The sequence below is a fragment of the Nomascus leucogenys genome, chromosome 1a, assembly GCF_006542625.1.
Source record: "Nomascus leucogenys isolate Asia chromosome 1a, Asia_NLE_v1, whole genome shotgun sequence".
Classification (NCBI taxonomy): domain Eukaryota; kingdom Metazoa; phylum Chordata; class Mammalia; order Primates; family Hylobatidae; genus Nomascus; species Nomascus leucogenys.
This window is the reverse complement of record NC_044381.1, coordinates 17,477,188-17,496,254: the sequence shown is the minus strand read 5'-3', so window position 1 is coordinate 17,496,254 and position 19,067 is coordinate 17,477,188. Positions and strand designations below refer to the sequence as shown.

General features: G+C 40.5%; 1 protein-coding gene and 1 pseudogene across 2 annotated transcripts in view; both read left to right on the top strand.

Annotated features, from left to right (window-relative positions):
• Positions 1 to 19,067, top strand: part of BNC2 (basonuclin 2) — a 456,158-nt gene that overhangs the window by 81,972 nt on the left and 355,119 nt on the right. The gene's annotated exons all lie outside the window — the stretch shown is intronic.
• Positions 262 to 17,107, top strand: LOC115835952 (annotated as a pseudogene).

The following is a 19,067-nucleotide window of genomic DNA, read 5'->3' as shown; positions in this document are numbered from 1 at the left end:
TCAGATGTGGAGTTCTCCTTACTGTCTTGTGTTGAACCTTCCTACTTCCTCTGCTTATTCTTTTCCACCTACACTGCTTTAAAGGACTCCCTGAAAAAAAAGTGAGAAAAGATGCAGGCAGTGTTCCTATTTTCAACTCTAGTCAGCCTTCTTTTTAGTCTCATTATTCTGGAAACTTTAGAGGATTGCATCTTTCTTGGATCTGCTAAAGGCCTAGGGAGGTTGAGAGTTGGACTGGATAGTGAGTGAACCCTGCGAAGAATGATTCGAAGTCTTGGGCTGTTCGTGGGCATGGAGGAGGAGAGAGTATTTGTATTTTCCTTTATCATAAGCTTATTACTGAAGGCCCAAATGTAGGAATATATTTTGCATGGGTTTTTTTTTTCCCCCATCAGATAAGGTGTTGTAATTTGAGCCTGACACTTCTTTTTGAGGAAGGGGAAAATTGTCTAAATGAAAAAGGACAGCTAATATTTTGAAAAACAGATCCGGAGTGATTGAGAGGTCTAAACCCCGGAAAGTGTAAAATTGAAGAGAACTAATACGGTTTATTTTGCTTCATGGTGTTAGCTGAGGAACTGTGTTTTTTAAAAGCCCCTTTTATTTACTGGCTCTTACTCACCTAACGAGTAAAGTATTATAGTTCATTGCATTCTGGTGCTTTTATTTGTCAAATGGTGGAGTGTTTTTCTTAAGCTACAGGGACCCAGGCCTAGATGGTGATAATGACTATAGTGCATCTTTACAAAAAACAGCCCTTTTACAGTTGTCATATGGATCTTTTAGAATAATTGAGGTAAGTTTTAATGCCAACCCTGTTAATAATGATGTCTATCCCACCTCTCTCTTCCCAGGTGGCTGGGGGTGGGGGTTGGAAACAGGAGAGCCTTGGTCTTAATGAACAGACAGGAGATATCTCAAGATTAATGTGAAAAAAGCTCAGTCATGATAATTGCATTCCCCTCGGCAGTAATTGGTTTACGAGCAGTCATGTGATTAAGTTCTGACCAATACTTTGTAAGAGGAAGTCTGCTGGGGGACGGTAGTGAGCGTTTCCCATCTGGAATTTAAAACACATCACTGCTTGAAATGTGGCTGAGATGCTTACAGAGGCGATGGACCTTCTTGGTCAGCCTGAGGACAATACCTTGCAGTGAGAAAGGCAGAGCCATGTCACTGATACCCAGCACTGGGTGCTACCTCTCACTTCTTGTTTTATAACCTATAACTAAGTCACACAATCCACTGTATATCATTTAAATAATTTTCTGTTTCAAGATGTGAAAGGCAAGGCCCTGTGCGGTGGCTCAGGCCTGTAATCCCAGCACTTTGGGAGGCCGAGATGGGAGGATCACGAGGTCAGGAGATCGAGACCATCCTGGCTAACAGGGTGAAACCCCGTCTCTACTAAAAAAACAAAAAACAAAAAACAAAAACAAAAAACTAGCTGGGCGTGGTGGCGGGCGCCTGCAGTCCCAGCTACTTGGGAGGCTGAGGCAGGAGAATGGCGTGAACCCGGCAGGCGGAGCTTGCAATGAGCCCAGATCATGCCACTGCACTCCAGCCTGGGGGACAGAGTGAGACTCTGTCTCAAAAAAAAAAAAAAAAAAGATGTGAAAGGCAAGTACCCCTTTTGGTGGGATCAAAATCTAGAATAGTGGCACCCACCTGTAATCCCAGCCACTTGGGATGCTGCAGCAGGAGAATCCCTTGAGCCCAGGAGTTTGAGGCCAGCCTGGGTAATGATGTAGTGAGACCCTGTCAAAAAAAAAAAAAAAAAAAAAAGGACAAAAGAAAACTAGAATTGATCCTTCCCAAAGAAAATGTTCATTGGCTTGTAAAGTCATATCCTAACCATGTCATTCTCACCACTGGCAGAACCTTGATGAAAGGCGTGATGGGGTAAATACATTCCTGTTTGTTTTGTATGGTTTGTATTAATTTAATTTGTTTCTGCTGTTTATAGTTGGATTTTCTTTGCTTAGGTAACTTATTTCGGCTTTGGATTGTTATGATTGATAATAAGAGAAAAAAGAGTGTAAAGTGTTGAGAAATAGTCTAAAGAAACGTTGTATTGTTGGAGCAGTTACTCAGTTTTCACAGTATTCCTTTGGGCAATTGGGTTTGTTTTGGTGTCTGACTTTGTTGACAATCCTGTTGTTATATTAAAGCTGTTTCTTGCAGTATATTTTCCCTTTTAGTTAAGAAAACTCACTTTATTTCCTAAGATGAATTATAATTAGGACTATTTGGTATTGAGAATCTTTTCTCACTTAATACCCCTAATGAGATACAAATGTTCTAAATGTATCCTTATGAGTAGATTATATTTAGAGAGGAATCCACTTATTTTAGTTAACTAATCCCTTTGCTTTTGTATCATACATCCTTATTAGGCTCTCACGTTCCTATTCCATATGGAATTCCTTGTGAAATCAGACCTCAGCAAACAATGTTATTAACTTTCAGGGTCAGTGTTACCGAAAATGTCAATGAAGTTTGTTGGTTTTACATACCTTGTTTTTATAGCACTCCAGCTTTTTTATACACTTATGATAAATACGAATTCTTTTCCTCTTCTTGCAAAGTAAACTTTATTTCTTAGTTGGTTCCCCCCTGGTATTTATGCTTCTACTCACTAGAATTAAAGGAATTGAATGTATTTGAACTATTCTTTTGGCCCCTTCTGCAGACTGGGAATGGTCTTTCTAGCTTCTCAGATCTCTGCATATTGTGCATCCTTGTTCTTTTGCCAGAAATCTGAAAATGTCCCAGCAGAACTAACTGGCAATGATCTTTGAATTATAGTGAATCAGGTTTGCCTGGCTTCTAGGAGTCAATATTATACCCTTCTTAATGACTGTATCCTTCTTTCTGAGGAAAGCAGACAAGTTAGTGATGAAGTTTTGAAGAACTTCACTTATGGAGTTACACTTTCTGAGTTCAAATCCTGACTTCACTGCTTACGCGTTGCATGCTCTTGGACAAGTTATTTGACTTCTTTATGCTTTGGTATTCTGCAAAATGGGGATTATACTGCAACTGATCATGTAGGTTGTCATGAGGATTGTAAGTGAAAATTTGTAAAATGTTCTTAAAATAGTTCCTGGTGCATACTGAGTGTATAGTTGGTATGATGGTATCTAGTTGAATTTTTTTTGGAGGGTCAAGGTCTTGTTCTATCACCCAGCCTGGAGTACGGTGGCATGATCGTGGCTCCTTGCAACTTCCGTCTCTTGGGCTAAAGGGATCCCTCCACCTTCGCCTCCCAAGTAGTTGGGACTACAGGCACGAGCAACCACACCTGGCTAATTTTTGTATTTTGATAGAGATGGAGTTTTGCCATGCTGCCCAGGCTGGTCTCTAACTTCTGGGCTTAAGTGATCCACCTGCCTCGGCCTCCCAAAGTGCTGGGGTTACAGGTGTGAGCTGCTGTGCCCGGCCTCTAGTTGAATTTTTAAAAGTACTTTTTAATCTGTTTTCTCTTTTGGTCCTCACACTCCCTGTGAAGGAGGTAGTAGTATTACTTATTTTATAGGGCAAGTCATAGAAACACAGTGTCAGTATGTGACTTTGTTACTAGTAACAGTGTTCGAATTATAATCTAGATTTCTCCTCTCATCTGTTATAGTTGACTGTGAATTGGGTCTTTAGGAAGTTGCTGTGATTCTGTGATGTTATCAGTCAGAAGGTGTAATGGGAAGGGCATCAATCTCTGTTTCTTAAATTTGGCCCAGTGGTGAGCCAGTTCATTCTAAAATTATTTGTATTTGCTAAATGCAGATATTTTTCACTTTGCATGATTTTAATATATACAATTTTCAGTTGCCATGGTTGACTAAATAATACTAGTCCCTCAACACAGTCCGAGTTTCAGGTATCATGTTATATTAACTATAATTGTGGCTGGGCGCAGTGGCTCACGCCTGTAATCCTAGCACTTTGGGAGGCCGAGGCAGGCTGATCACGAGGTCAGGAGATTGAGACCATCCTGGCTAACACAGTGAAACCGCGTCTCTACTAAAAATACAAAAAATTAGCCGGGCGTGGTGGCAGGCGCCTGTAGTCCCAGCTACTCAGGAGGCTGAGGCAGGAAAATGTTGTGAACCCGGGAGGCGGAGCTTACAGTGAGCCGAGATAGCGCCACTGCACTCCAGCCTGGGCGACAGAGCGAGACTGCGTCTCAAAAAAAAAAAAACTATAATTGTATAAAATCCCATACACTAGCACTTCCTGTTATTTTGTTCATCAGTAGACAGCAAAGCATGTAGTCATGTTGCCTCCTTGTCTCCCAGTGATAGACCCATGTAGCATTTCATAAAAATGGATAATTAAAGGGGGGAATTGTCAAACAAAAATCAAAGTGCATCAAATAAATGAAGTGTTAAAATTGGAGTAAAATTTTAGCTAATTGTAAACAGGATTCTAAAAAAAAAAAAAAAGCTGACCAAGGGAATGTCAACTCAGCCAGTGTTCTAGAGGCTCTATATATGCAGCTAGGAACACTTAGTGAAGGATAACTAACTTATCAAAGTCAGTTATGAAGTGGTTGTGATAAAAAGGTTGAAGATGTAACAGAGGAAAGATGCTGCCAAAAAAAAGCATATGAAAGGAACTCTCACAGATACTGTATAACTGAAAACACAAAGGATAAAATGTTGGAAGCAAGTCTGAACTTAGAAAGTATACCTGTCTACCAAGGCATGGAAAGATGCTTGTTTAGAATTGTAAATTAGCAATGAGAATAAGGCATTCCCGTTGAAACTACTATTGACACAGTTTTTTATAAATAAATAAAACAATTCTCAGAGTTTCTGATGTTTTAGAGTACTAAATAAATATACTTTTCATTTTCCTACACATTTATAGCTGATAGTAAGACAGTTTTTACTGTTTTGACAAAAAAATTAAAGGTCTTAGAACAATAATAATATTTCTGTTGATTATTAAAATCATTTCATGGCCAGGCATGGTGGCTCATGCCTGTAATCCCAGCACTTTGGGAGGCCAAGGCGGGCAGATCACGAGGTCAGGAGATCGAGACCATTCTGGCTAACATGGTGAAACCCCGTCTCTACTAAAAATACAAAAAAATTAGCCGGGCGTGGTGGCGGGCACCTATAGTCCCAGCTACTTGGGAGGCTGAGGCAGGAGAATTGCATGAACCCAGGAGGCGGAGCTTGCAGTGAGCCGAGATCGCCCCACTGCACTCCAGCCTGGGTGACAGAGCGAGACTCTGTCTCAAAAAAAAAAAAAAAAAAAAAAATCATTTCACATGATTTCAGTGTGCATGATCACTTTTGTGGTATTGCATTATCATGTAAAGTGAGGGCTACCTGTATTTATCGAGCCAAGTAGGCACTCTTGTAAGTGACGAGGGTATACCAACAAAGTAGACAGGCCAAACCTGCCTTTAAGAAACATTTATTCCAATAAAGCCTTATTGAGTGTCTGCAGTGTGCCACACAGCATATACACACGTGAATGAATAGTAGTTCGTTTCTCAGAGAATTTGGATCTTAGTTGACTGGTGAGAGACAAGACCATTATACTATAACGTATGCCTATAACATGTATAATACATTTCTGTGAATGAAATAATGAAACACCAGGCATTATAAGAGCCAGGAGGACACCTATCAAACACATAGCCTGAGTGTATGAGAAGTGGGAGAGGCAGGGAGACATGCCTGGAGGACTTAGGAATTAATTTGGAAAAGCTGCGTTGAAGAAGGGTACGGTGGTGAGATGCTTCTGCATGGAAAGCACAGGACATTTTAAAAAGTTGAGTGTTGTTGAAGTGTATAGGGTAAGATATGGGCCAGATCAGGAATGCCATGGAACTTGTAGGCAATGGGGAGGGTCTGTAGGGTTTTCCCCTAGTTTCTTTTAAATTAAGGCATAATTTATACACAGTAAAATGGGCCCATTTTATTATATTGTTTGGTGTGCTTGATATAAGTGCCATGGCCACCATGACAATCAAGACAAAGAACATTTATATTACTCCCTAAAATCCCTCAGTGCTCTTGAGTGACTAACTCCTCCCACCCCCAGTCCCTAGCAACCACTGATGTTTTCTGCTCCTATAGTTTTGTCTTTCCCAAAATGTCATATAAATGGACTCATGCAGTATGTAGTCCTTTAATTCTGTCTCTTTCCTTTAGCATAATACTTCTGAGATTGATCCATGTTGTTGCATGTAAGAACCTTTGGGTTTTAAGCAGAATTATCTGTGAGATTTGTTTGGAGGATGGATTTGAGAGGAGCAAGACTAGAGACTTTGATTGTATTACAATTTAACCAGGTGCTAATAGAGTGAGGGAATAGAGATGTCAAGGAGGAGCTTGGTTTGAGGTAGGAGGTGGAATTCGTTTCAACTAAGGTGGGGAATCTAGAAGGAAAGACAGGTGGGAAAGAGGAGGCCCTGCATATTGGACATGTTGAGGCTGAGGAGTGTGGGATTGTCCTACAAGTCAACCTTGGCAGGGTGTGAGGCATATGAAGGAGTTGCTTTCTCTCCTTCCTTATCCTCTGATCTTTGCCAGGATCAAATTTGCTAGGCACTGATCTTGTTAATTAAAGGGCTCCCTTTTCTCTTTATCCTACCACATCACCACCAAGAATTTGCTCCCAAGGCCTTGCTTTGGATTGTGGACTGTCATTGAATCAACTTGTCATGTTTAAAAGGAATGACCTCGTTTTTTTTTTTTTGTTGTTGTTGTTTTTTTTTTTGAGAAGGAGTGTTCCTCTGTCGCCCAGGCTGGAGTGCAGCGGTGTCATCTCGGCTCACTGCAAGCTCCGCCTCCTGGGTTCATGCCATTCTCTTGCCTCAGCCTCCCGAGTAGCTGGGATTACAGGCGCCTACCACCACGCCCAGCTAATTTTTTGTATTTTTAGTAGAGACAGGGTTTCACCATGTTAGCCAGGATGGTCTTGATCTCCTGACCTTGTGATTCTCCCACCTTGGCCTCCCAAAGTGCTGGGATTACAGGCGTGAGTCACCACGCCCGGCCCAGGAGTGACCTCTTTATGGAGTATCATCAGCCAAGTCAGTTCATCTGCGGTTACCCATTGTTTTTCATTGGTAACGTAAAAATATCTGCAGAGATAGCTATTATTTGCTTGGTCCATGGAACTGGAAGTCAGAGAGTTCAGTTGTCACAAATCCAGGCTGGGGATTCTCTTCTGTAAAGATCCTGGACATCCTTTCCACCAGAAGGAGTTTTCTGGAACTGTATGTTTGAGGGTACTACATTTGAACCAGTTTGAACCAAATGTGATGGAATTAGTGATGAAGGGACACAATATTACCCATATTTAGGATGTGGCTGACTCATCTTTTGTGCTATGATTCAGTGATTCTAATTCAATAAGGGTTCTGAAGCTGCATCCTGGCTAAGGAAATAATTCTGTGCTTGATTAATATTGTCTAAGGGCAGGGCGCATTAGCTCATGCCTCTAATCCTAGCACTTTGGGATGCTGAACCAGGAGGATCACCTGAAGCAAGAAGTTTGAGACCAGCCCGGGCAACAAAGTGAGACCCTCGTCTCTACAAAGAAGAAAGAAAATATTGTTTACCTCTTGCCTAGGAGGGGAAGCACTGTAGGAAGCAGTGGCCAGAGTAGTTACCCTCTTTAGGTGATTGACCACAAAAATATACTCAAAAGGTACCAGATATAGAATAAGCCCACTACCATAACTTTAGCTAACAGATCATTTCATCATCAAGATAGCTCCATGATGTAAAGCATGTTATTCTTGTTTCTTACAAGTGAGGAAATTGAGGCACAAAGAGGTCAAGTAACTTGCCCAATGACAGACAGCTAATTCTGGCAGAGCTGGGATTTAAACTCAGGCAGTGTGGCTCCAGAGTCCATACTCTTTCATGCACATCATGCTGTTTTCATAATTCTAGAATGCTAGCACCAGGCTGACTTAGGAAAATTATTTTGTTTCCCCATTCTTCATTTTACAGCTAATAGGAGTAAAGTCTAGAGAGGGCTCTGAGATGACTCACTCAAGATCACAGGTGGTGGTGGAGGGAGAACTAGTTTCCCCCTGCCCAGGGCTTCTGTCACTCTTGGAAGTTTTGTACCTTTGTCTTGGTTGCTTGTCAGTTTCACATCAGTGAAGAGAGATGTTGCTGGAGTAGGCAGACTGGCAAAATTGGTGTTTAATTCCATTCTTTACTTTGGCCTCAGCTCTCTCTTGCCTGGGAATGTACTAATTGGCTCTCTTCTTGTCCCCTCTGCCATTTATTATTTTCAAGGGAACCTGGAATCACTGTTACTCGTCTCTAGCCTGTCCTGTTTAATCACTGATTGTCAGATCTTTTGCTCTTTCCAGTCCCTTCCCACTAACAAGTAGGAGAGGGGAGTATCTTCCCAACCACGTGGGTTTGGGCACGTGTTCACATTGCCATTTGTTTTTGTCAAGTTTTTGTGTATTCTTATTTTTGCATACTTTTTTTTTTTTTTTTCGAGACAGCATCTGGCTCTGTTGCCCAGGCTGGAGTGCAGTGGTACAAGCTTGGTTCACTGATTTACTCAAGAATGGCTGCGCCCAGCCTGCATCCATTCTTTTGTAAATAAATACATAGGTGGCTGGGTTTGGGGTGAGTTTTGGGTTGGAGGAGGGGAATTAGACTGTTGCAGGGTGGGAGTTATTGTGCCGCAGATCAATGACCTTCACTTGAGGATGCCAGTCTTTGTGGTTTTGCTCTTTCTGCCCCACCTGTATCACAGTCATCCTGTGGGTTCCCAGCAGGACTCTGCACCCCACATTTGGGGCAGGGCCTCTCCCCCTTTCTGCAGTTGGGGTTCAGAGCTAGAGGGGAAGTTCTGATGAAATTTGCTTGCCCCATGCATGCATTCTCATGGAACCCTGATTATATGGTATCTGTTGTAACTTTATTTTGAAGAGCCACAGTTTGGGGGATAAAATAATTTTCTATAATATTTGTTGATCTTTCTTTTAAAGTCTCATGTGTGTAAGCTTATTCAGGTAGAGACTGGCTGTTTTTTTCCCTCCTTTTCTTCTATACTGGGTCTTTGTATGTAAAATTTTAAGTCCTGTTCTAGTCTTCTTCCACCTACCCAGGAATGAAGTTGAATATTAATGCACCATGGTCACCATTCTCCAATGGCTCAGTCTTTCTCCACATTTTCTATAATTAAGACTGTCCTTCTCAATTTCAACTCAAAATACCTGAAAAGACTCCTTGTTTAGTTAAGAGAAAGCAAATTTCCCTAGGTAAGTTCCCATATGTTTTCTGTAAAAACTAGCACACACTTTCTTTGTATTTTACCCCTGTCAACTGAGATTCTTAGAAGAGTAATCAGCCAGTCTAAGCCACTCCACTCTTTTCACTTATATTTTCATTGGTAATTTTAACTGTTTGGGTGCTGTCCAGGAAAGTTTACTGCTGCTTCTCACAAGGGAAGGTGTCTGTGGTTCCCGAGACTACCCTCTTCCTACCTTCCTTTCAGCTTCCTCAGAGGACCAGCGAGCTCCAGTTCTTCTAAATAGGTGCAGAGGCCCAGAGGTGGATTTTCCTTCAAGGCCCTGGGAAAAGGCCCCAGCAATGTGTTCACATTGCCATTTGTTTTTGTCAAGTTTTTGTGTATTCTTATTTTTGCATACTTTTTTTTTTTTAAGACAGCATCTGGCTCTGTTGCCCAGGCTGGAGTGCAGTGGTACAAGCTTGGTTCACTGATTTACTCAAGAATGGCTGTGCCCAGCCTGCATCCATTCTTTTGTAAATAAATACATAGGCTGGGCATGGTGGCTCATCCCAGCACTTTGGGAGGTCGAGGTGGGCGGATCACCTGAGGTCAGGAGTTTGAGACCAGCCTGGCCAACATGGTAAAACCTCGTCTCTAGTAAAAAAAAAAAAAAAAAAAAAAAAAAAAGGCCGGGTGTAGTGGTACAGGACTGTAGTCCCAGCAAGTCAGGAGGCTGAGGCAGGAGAAGTGCTTGAACCTGGGAGGTGGAGGTTGCAGTTAGGCAATAACGAGCCACTGTGCTCCAACCTGGGTGGCAGAGCAAAACTCAGTCTCAACTAAAAAAAAAAAAGAAATACATAGCAAGAATTTCCATCACCTTAAGTAGTCACCTGATCCCCTTACTTTCCCCGTGGCCTCAGTTTTTGCAGTGGTGATATCTGCGAAATGGAGAACAACTGTTCATCCACACTATTAAACAGGAGGTGAAGGCCCTCGCATAAACCTGCCCAGTGGGATACTTTAAGGCTTGGGCAGTCTTGTCTTGCACTGCAATGACAGCATAAATGTGGACCCATATTAACCTTGCCTGGTGGGTAGTTGGGTTCAGCACAGGTGGGTTTAAAGTTCCTGTTCTTTTCTACAAAGTGCAAACACATTCTCTTTCCAGAAGGTACACTGGAAGCTGTCTTTATAAAATGCTTTGTAGCATAAGCACATACAGAGAATACTGTATTAATACTGTATTAATCAGCCTCTATAAGTGTCCGTTCTCTGGGTCTCATAGGCTGAAAAACTTGAATGATCGTCATCTTATTTATTCTTCCACTCTTGTCATTTACCAAGTCCTGGAAGTAGATTGTTTTAGTTTGCATTGCCTTCTGGAACAGTCCCCTCCTTAAAAGAAAAAGTCTCATTATTTTTGCTCCACAGTTGGAGGGCAGGGGAGTGGTTTATACTGTGAGTTCACATCACTCTTTTACTCTTTTTCATTCCCACTGACCTACTATAGGCTTGTTGTAGTACCTGCCCACTTCACCTTTAGACTTTCTCTGGGATACTCTAGTCATTGAGATTAGAGGCTTTTAAAAACACCTCTGACTTTGTCAGTGCTGAGCCCCAAAACTTCATTTATTGCAGACTCTCTGTATTTGGAAGTAAGCCCTTACCTCTGTGCTCAGTATCCCTCCTTGAGTGTAGGCTTGCTTACCTTTCTCCCTCCATCTCTTTCCGACGCTCTTTTGATATTGTGTCCTATCCATATTGTTTCCCAGGAATACCTCTTATTTTGCAGTCTCTTTCTTAAGGCACTTATTACTTTGTCCCTTGTGGGACAATTATTTGTACATTTGTATAGTGCTCCAAACTAGATTTAGAAATTCTTGAAAATACTTTATTTACTTTTAGTAGTGGTAGTATAGTAGTAGTAGTGGTAAATAGTTAAAAAGTAGCACCAGTCTACTGCAAAGACCTTAGGGCAGCATCCCCTGAATACTCTGAACCCTAATTATCTGTTTGCACAGCTGTCTTCCCTGCCACACTGTGAGCAACTCCGGGCCTGGGACTGTGCTCCCAGAATCTCCAGTGCTACAGCAGTGGGGCAGGAAAGTCTCTTTGACTAAAAAGATAGTCACGTTTGTTTCTTATTCATGTAATGCTTTCCTCCATTCCTTGAATAGGAATTTTTTTTCTTGTTTTAACCAGAAATTTAGCCTTTTTCCCAAATTCACTGGAAAAATCAGATGCTATTCCACTGTTAATTGAGGTGTCACTAATTACTTTGCTTGAAATTTTGATTATTCTAAAATCTTCCAACATTTTAATATATGTATCAAAATATTTTAAAAATATAAAAGAATTTTAAAACTTATATTTGGAAAATTTACCAATACACTTTTGGCTAATTGGGTTGTCAGTTAGCCAAAGGTTAGGGATGATTGATCTAGTTTAAATACAGCTTTGAGATTTCATTGGAATTACTTAAAAAAAAAAAAAAACATTTCTAGACAGCATGGAAGAAAGGTGAATATAATAGTGGTTTAAATGAAGTAGAGGTTTAATTTGTGAATTAATTTTTGAGACTGTTATAGAGATACTGTGATCAAGTGCTAAGTCAATAATGTAAAGCAGTGCATATCATTTGAAGCTTTTATCAGCTGTTCCCAAATATATCGTAAAGCTAAATCAATATTAAAACTGTCCTAAATAGTAAAATTGTTTAATCATTAGACAACCTGAGCTTTATGTAAATTTGTAGACTCTTGAAACTTGTCGTATGCAGAAGAGTAAGCGTAGCTATAACATAAGCATAAACCATTATGATTTGCATAATTTATCTCTTCAGCATAAATATTGTACTTGTAGAGTAACAATTTTGTCCTGGAAATCAGATTTTGGTTGTCTGAGTATTTGTGGGACTGGAGGAGGTTTTAGGTTTATGTTTGTGTTTAGATTAAATTTGAATGGTAAGTTAAGATTTATGGTGAGCAGTGTGCAGAATGTTTTATTTACTTTTTCAAAGCTTATGAATAAAAGCAACATCTGAATCTGATCTTTGGGAACCAAGTTCAGGAAATGTGGTATAATCTATTTTAATTGTCTCCCTTAATTTCAACTTACTTCTGTTTATTTGCAAATTGTGTATTTAAGACATTAACATATTTAATACCCTGTTATTGGATATATTTAACTTTCTACTAGCTTCATGCTTTCAGAGTTTTGAACTCTGAAAACACAAGCAGCATTAAGACCTGTCTTTTGCTTAAAGTACTGAGTGATTGCACTCCAATGTTTTCATTATATGAAACACCCTTGCTTTACTTCAGAATTAAGTGCTTCTAAGGATTAGGCATGCTTAGCTTCTAAGGTAGACTATTCACTTACCCACTCATTCATTAATACATTCACTTTTTCCAAAAATGAATATCCCATGTTCATACTATGTGCTAGGAATAATAGTGGATATAGAAGTGAACAAAAGGGAGACATTTCTGGCCTTCAGAGTATCTTAGAGTCTGGTAGGGGAGGAGAATATGAACCCAGGCAACCACAGTACCATGTACTATGATAAATGGTGTGGAACCCCTAAGCCCAGAGTTCCATCGGCACATATGTGAGTGGTGCCCAAAGACTTCCTGGAGGAAGTGACACCTCTGCCTCTTTATTCTTCAGAGTCAGCCAGAGGAAGGGGTCTAGGAAGGGTTGCTACAAATACTCCTGGCACAAAGAACAACACTGGTAAAAGTCCAGAGAAAATAGAGAAGTCAGCACATTAGACTAGGCAACTAGAACTCAAATAAGTAGAACTCTCATTTTGGCTCAGAAAAATTTTCCTCTGCATTTTACTTGATGAGGAGATGAAAAATGACTACAAACTTACTGATTTCTTACCCCGACAGAAATACTCATTTATTCTAAAAAAATTTAATTATATAAAATTATTATTATTATTATCATTATTATTATTTTTTCGAGACCGAGTCTCGCTCTGTCGCCAGGCTTGGAGTGCAGTGGCACAGTCTCGGCTCACTGAAACCTCTGCCTCCCGGGTTCAAGCGATTCTCCTGCCTCAGCCTCCTGAGTAGCTGGGACTACAGGTGCACGCCACCACGCCCAGATAATTTTTGTATTTTTAGTAGAGATGGGGTTTCCCCATGTTTGCCAGGCTGGTCTCGATATCCTGACCTCGTGTTTCGCCCCCCTCGGCCTCCCCAAGTGTTGAGATTACAGGCGTGAGCCACCACGCCCGGCCTATACAAAATTATTAAAAGTTGAAAGTCATAATAATATTATATAGTTAATCTTACTTGTCATTTTGTAACTATCCTTACCAGTTTTCTCCTTTCCATCTTTGGTTTTATAAAATTGAGATGATATCAAATATGCTATTTTGTAACTGGTATTTTACAGTTAACATAAAAAGCACATTACTTGTGTTCATATCATTGGAAATATTTGTAAAATATCAATTTTAATGGCTGTATAGTATTCTATCATCAACTATTATTCATTTATACATCATTTATTATATATTTTCCAATATACTTATATTGGAAAAGTAGATTGTTTCTAACTTCTTGCAGTTTTAAATATGGCTGCCACGAATGTGTGTGTATTGAAACATTTAATTAAATCTTTCATATTTCCTTTCAGCACTTTGGGAGGCCAGGGCGGGTGGATTGCCTGAGCTTAGGAGTTCGGGACCAGCATGGGCAACACGGCAAAACTCTGTCTCTACTAAAATACAAAAAACTAGCTGTGCCTGGTGGCTTGTGCCTATAGTCCCAGCTGCTCCGGTGGACGAGGCAGGAGAATTGTTTGAATCTGGTAGGTGGAGGTTGCAGTGAGCCACGATCGCGCCACTGCACTCCAGCCTGGGCAACAGAGCAAGACTCCGTCTCAAAAAAAAAAAAAAAAAAAAAAAAATATATATATATATATATATATATATATAGAGAGAGAGAGAGAGAGAGAGAGAGAGAGAGAGATACAGCCTTTCTTCTATGCCCCTGCTTTTTTTTGTAGATATGCATTGTCTGCCACCTGCTTCCAATATCAGTCCAGCCCTGATAACAAGAGGTCTTGAATCCAGATCTTCAGACCTTCGGCACAAATTTGAAAATGAATCTTTATTGTATCTGTTCAAGTAAAAGCATATCAGCTGAACAAAGTGTTATGTGGCTGGACACAAAACTGAAGGGTAATGTTGTTTTGCATTAATAAAAACATGAAACAATTAGATCCCATTTTTTTAGAGTGCCCACTCTAAAAAAAAGAAGTCCCTGGTTAAAGCATTTTATCTGGAGATGGCTTCTCTCTCTTTTTTTTTTTAAACAAAGGAATTATATCTTATAGAGAATGTTCTTTAAGTGCATGATTAAGTACTCTTTTTGGTTAGTGAATTGGAATAGATCTGTTATTAAATAAATACCTCTGTAGAGTTAAGAATCACAAGAAAACTGGAATTGTTTCTTAGGTAAACATTTTTTTTCTTAAAGATGTCAAGGATGTTTCCCACATAACAAGGTATTCTGTCTTAATACTAGAAGCCACTTGGTTTACAGGGGTTTTATTTTTTGCAGATGTTTTGCTTTTCTGGGGCTGAAGTCCTGTTGTTTTCATCTGTTTATCCTGTGTTTCCCTTACTGTCTAGTACATCATAGATAATCAATAAGTATAAAAAAACCCTAATACTTTTTAAAAAGCTTTATTGAAATGTAATTCACATAATATACAATTCACCTACTTAAGATTTTTTTTTTTTAAGGCGGAGTCTTGCCCTGTCGCCAGGCTGGAGTGTAGTGGTGTGATCTTGGCTCACTGCAACCTCCACCTCCTGGGTTCAGGTGATTCCCTTGCCTCAGCCTCCTGAGTAGCTGGGACTACAGGCGCCCGCCACCACACCTGGTTAGTTTTTTGTATTTTTAGTGGAGACGGGGTTTCACTGTGTAAGCCAGGATGGTCTTGATCTCCTGACCTCGTGATCCGCCCGCCTCGGCCTCCCAAAGGGGTGGGATTACAGGCGTGAGCCACCGTGTCCGGCCCCTAACAGTTCTTATGAAATAATTTCCCTGAGGTTTGGTGATAGATTCAATTCAAATTTGCTCCTCATATTTTTCACAGGTCTTTTGAATATTACAACTCATGTGGCAGAATGTCCCTGTTTCTCTCCTTTTTGCTCTTCATCTGGTACTGGTTTTCTAATCTGTTCATACCCCGACATCCATTTACCTTGGCTAAGACTCTTCTTGCCTTTGTCTGCCCCAAACCACTGTCCTATCGTTTATTTATTTATTTACTTTTATTTTTTAATTAATTATTATTTTTTTTGAGACAGGAGTCTCACTCTGTCATCCAGGCTGGAGTGTAGTGGCGCCATCTCGGCTCACTGCAACCTCCGCCTCCTAGGTTCAAGTGATTCTCTTGCCTCAACCTCCTGAGTAGCTGGGATTATAGGCGTGTGCCACCATGCCCAGCTAATTTTTGTTTTTTTTAGTAGAGATGGGATTTCGCCATGTTGACCAGGCTAGTCTCGAACTCCTGACTTCAGGTGATCCACCCACTTTGGCCTCCCAAAGTGCTGGGATTACAGGTGTGAGCCACCACGCCTGGCTGCCAGTGTCCTATCTTTTAAATAATGATTCCTTCATATTAGTTTCTTTCAATTGACCCTTATTATTAACTTCATTAATTTCTTTCCTTTATGTTGCCCATCACATCACCTCAAATTTGGAATTACTTAAGGGTTTAATTTTATTAATTATTCTGAAAGAGAGTGCTTGCTTTCTTCCAAATAACAGAATTAGTGGAGTGGTTTGTACTGTGCATTATAATTAAAATTACGTCTTTACAATTAATTGGCTGTTGCTCTAAATTGGGATATTTCTGAAGTTATTTTAAATCCAGCACTGTTTTTCTTTCCTTTGTGTCTGTTTCTTGCCTACAGCTAGTTGATTATATCCTTAAGGAGTACTAGCCATTTTAAATAATTTTAATATAAATTTAAATAAATCACAGTGGCTGGGTGCGGTGGGTCACACCCGTAATCCTAGCACTTTGGAGGCCAAGGTGGGCAGATTGCCTGAGCTCAGAAGTTCGAGACCATCCTGGGCAACATGGTGAAACCCCGCCTCTACTAAGAATACAAAAATAGCAGGGCGTGGTGGTGGCCTTCTGTAATCCCAGCTACTTGGGAGGCTGAGAGAGGAGAATTGCTTGAACCCAGGAGGCGAAGGTTGCAGTGAGCCGAGATGGTTCCATTGCACTCCAGCCTGGGCGACAAGAGCAAAACTCCCTCTTAAAAAAATATAAATAAGTAAATCATGGTGTATATTCTAAAGCCATAGTTATAAACTTGAGGGGTAGGTAATATGGAGGAGTTTCCAGCAGGTCCTCGTGGCTGAAAGTCAGCGTAGAAGTGCCTGTCCTGGTTGGGGTTCCACTTCTGGTCTCAGTCCTGCTGAGGCAGCGACTGCATTGGGCAGGTAGGTTTTGGTTTTGGACACGGTGGCCCACCGCCGCTGTACATTGCAGGATTATCTCCGTTCAAAATGAACTGATTGCTGAGCTCCTCTGCAGCCTTCGTGTTGCAAGGACTCCAGTTTGTGGAGGGCCAGCACCACCAGCCTCATTGAGGACATTGACAAAAAATACTTGGTCTTGCTTCAAGATGGAAGGACACTTAATACACTTAAGAAGCATTGATCAATTTGGACTTGGAAAATGAGAGTGACACACCCCTCCAGCAAGTATCCATTGAAGAAATCCTAGAAGACCAAAGGGTGGACCAGCAGACCAAGCTGGAAGCAGAGGAATGAAAGTTCAGGCCCACTGGGATCAAGGTCTTTCCATTCCTTGAGCAGATACTCTTGATGAGTATTAAGTCCTCTGCTCAGAAGCTATTGCTCTTGAAGAGTAAGGGCTGTCACTGAATGAAACTGATACCCTGGTCACCTCACACATTTGACCAGAGACTGTAGTGTTTCTGAAAAATCATTTTTAGTTTTAATTCTAACACACATACAACATGAAGAAATCATGTGATTTTTTTTTTTTAATAACAAAATCAGTGTTTAAAGAAACAGTGGTATGGACTCCTTCACTGTGGAGCCAGCAGCTACTTCTGTATATTGCTCTTCTTATCCCAAGTTAGAGTTTATAGGCGACATTCTTCATTTATTTCTAAATAAAATATAAATCTCAAAAGATGCCATGAATCTCAAAAAGCGATTAAACTTGAGCATGCATCAATATCACTTGCTTGTCTTGTGTAATCACAGATTGCTGGGCCCCTGTCCCCAGGTCTTTTGATTCTGTAGTGGTCAGTGCCTGATAATTTGCATTCCTGACAAGTTCCTGGATGATGCTGTTGCTGCTACTTGTGAGACACTACTGAAAACAACTGTTCTAAAGGAACCTAGAAATAATGTTTGGATTATCTGTATTCCTTGTAATTACATGTATTTTTTATCTTTACTGTTGTATATGACAGATATAACAGCATATCTTTACTGTTGTATTGACAAATATAAAAGCAAAAACAAATAAAAAACGCTTCATTGGCAAAATACAAGAGGGTCACTGGATAACAGATACACAGTCTTTTGTGGGATAGGCCAGCAGATAAGGCATCCAGAGGCTTAAAGCACTCAGGGTCCTGGGTTGTTCAGCCCAAAACAGGTTTCCTTAAATGTTTTGTAGCCTTAGTTTTTTTGGTAGAAAAATGGCGACTGCTACCAGATCTCTCTGGACCCTTTCACTCTTAAATCTGTAGTCAGATATTCAGTATGTTTAAACAGGCTTACAATATTGCAGGTATTTTGATTAAGAAATACTTGTATGTTTTTAGTAAATGTTCAGAGTAATTTAATAAAAGCCTTATTTATAAGTTTTATCACAATGGAGATTTAAAAGTTGGATGAGGAAATAAACATTGAAATCATAGATATTCCAAATGTCTTTCGAAGCCTGAGCTACAGCAGAAGCTATGGTCTATATGTCAGGCCTGATAGTATGTAAGGTTGAGCCCAGAAAAAAGGAGGTGGTTACAGAAATTTTTAAATGGAATCGAAACTGTCATTGGATGCATTTGGTTCATCAGATCCAGATTCAGTTTGATGTGGAGTTCTGGTTCCTTGTCAGATGTAACGAATAGTAGTTGTACTTACTAGTATACTGGCAATTTAGGCCGGACACGGCTGTAATCCCAGCACTTTGGGAGCCTGAGGTGGGGTTGATCACTTGAGGTCAGGTGTTCGAGACCAGCCTGGCCAATATGGTGAAACCCTGTCTCTACTAAAAATAAAAAAATTAGCTGGGTGTGGTGGTGGGTACTTGTAATCTCAGCTACTTGGGAGGATAAGGCATGAGACTCCCTTGAGCCTGGGAGACAAAGGTTGCGGTGATCCAAGATCGTGACGCTATACTCCAGCCTGGGCAGTAGAGAGTGAGACAGTGTCTTTAAAAACAAAACAAAACGAAACAAAAAAAAATACTGTCAATTTGGACCTTTGGGCTTGAAGTTGTTTCTATTTGACAGCTGAGATTGGGGGCGTGGGATAATACCATCTGCAACTTGTTGGCAAGCACATTATTTGTATTCGAATAGAAAAGACATACTGTTAGAAAGTGCGCAAGAGGAAAAAGGCTTTTGTAGAGGTCATTTGGCATGTAGGTGTATGAAAGGTGAGGCTGCAGCAACACCCAGCAGCTGATAAGACCATACACAGTGTAAGATGAATGGAAAGTTTCCTCCAAGCACCTTGGGCTCTCATGTTAAGACTTGGTAAAAAGGTTGCTGATGCTTCATTTACTGTAGCAACAAGCCCTTTTATCTCAGTGGC